A 2011-nucleotide genomic window follows, 5' to 3' on the forward strand; every position below is an offset into this window, starting at 1 on the left:
TTATTTTCTTGCACCTTACAGGTTTGTTACTGGACAGGTATTAGATGTTGTTTGCAAGTACCACTGATATTTCCAAAAAGTATCAGAGTATTTGTTAGTTACTGATATTTTTTAAGCAGATGAGCTAATTAACCAGAATGATAATTTTGTAAAGGGTTTCTGGAATTTTCAGAGCTAGTTTTTAACTATAATTATCTGATTTTCATGCCAATGACAGTAATATCTGGGTCACTGTTTTAATGTGGTATGTTATACTAATTTATTACCATGAAATGAAACTTTATTCCTTATCGTGAAATGTTCCTTCTGTGGTAGATGTCTGATGTCTGGGATATCCATTTTCACTTAAAGGTACCCTGATTAGCATGCCCTTAGTTATTGCACTTGAACTCATTCTGTGTAACTGAATTTTGTATTTCACCTGTATTCACAGAATTTTGCTGCATAACCACTGCCATTTTTATCCAGATACAAAGTATTGTAAGAAAATTGTGAAGGTAGGAAAACATCTGGTGGTCTATTTTAATCCACAGATGTGCAAAACAGTTATACATTACATGGATTCAGTGAAACCTATTTTAAAAGACTAATATAGATAAAAGATTTTATCTTATGGTAGTGCTCATGATATTGTGTATTGTTCCTCGTATAACAATAGAAATTAAGAGGAAGTAACATCAGTAACTTCCGGGACTTATGAACTGCATTAGAGCTTGGAAATAGCTCAATGAACTTCGAATGTTCAAAGTTGTTTAAAACAATTTCAAATGAGTTAAGCCTACAAAGTTCAACCTGTTGTTTAATGCATATATCCATTATATTAATATTACAATATTTCTGCAGGTAGTACATAAAAGTGCTTAAAGAATTGTTGAAAGATATAGTAGTGCAATGTAATTGACTTGTCTTTTTATCGTCATGAAATCTAATTTCTGATACATAACATTTTAAATTGGTTTCTATTTTTATTTGTTTTTTATTTATTGTACGGGAATCAGTTTAGATTCTATCTGCTTTCACTTTTTATTAATAAAAAATCCTCTTCTTTCAATGCTCATATGCTATTATTATGCTACAATCAGCTGTCTGTTTTCTCATGACTCTTGTTTCATGGATTGCAACAGACATCCCAAATTTTAAAGGTTCATATTTTGTTCTTATCTACGTGTCTGTACTTCTCCTGCCACAGTTTCAAAACAGTATTCAAAGTCTTATTTCTTAATTACATTCATTCAAAAGTACTTGGGGCTGAGTATACAGTCAAATGCTGCTGTTGATGTTGTTCTTTCACTGTTAACTCACACGAATAATATTATTTACTGCAAAAGAAAACAGATTTTTGTGTATATTTAGAAATTTGTTCAATATAATACTTTATGCTTACCATGTAGACATCATCCATGTAACAGTATAATTCTTGTTTTGTTAGAATCTTACATTGTCTTGTGTGAACCAGTTATAAAACAAAGAGAGCTGCTCACTTTCTTACCAATCTTCGGTAACTCATAAATTATTCTTACTTGATTCTCTTTGTTCCTCTAAAATATAAATTTCAATATTTTAACTGGAAGTTAGGTACTCTGCAACCAAGGAAGCATAATCTTTTTTATTGAGTTTATTATCTGTAATTAAAACAAATTTTATTTCCATAATAATCCAAAGCTTCCTTTTAAATGCAGATGATGTATGTTTTTGGTGTTCTCTGCAAATATATCACTAATTCTTTTAGACTGTGACTGAAATAAAACACAATTACAAATAATTGAAAGGCCCTTCATTTTAAGTATATACAATAGCTTCAATACATGTGTGCAAAATTCACTCTTTTCTTTACTTTTTTGAGCCACTGTTCAAATATTTATATGTACAAGAGCGCAATTACTTCTGCTCACATACACTTACAGTTTGCGGTATGTCTTAATTTTTGAACCTATACATTACAGCAAATAACACAGCAGTAATGTATAATGAAGTGGCTTGTCTGTTGCTCATTAACAAAATCATATAAGTT

The sequence above is a fragment of the Schistocerca nitens genome, chromosome 4, assembly GCF_023898315.1.
Source record: "Schistocerca nitens isolate TAMUIC-IGC-003100 chromosome 4, iqSchNite1.1, whole genome shotgun sequence".
NCBI lineage: Eukaryota > Metazoa > Arthropoda > Insecta > Orthoptera > Acrididae > Schistocerca > Schistocerca nitens.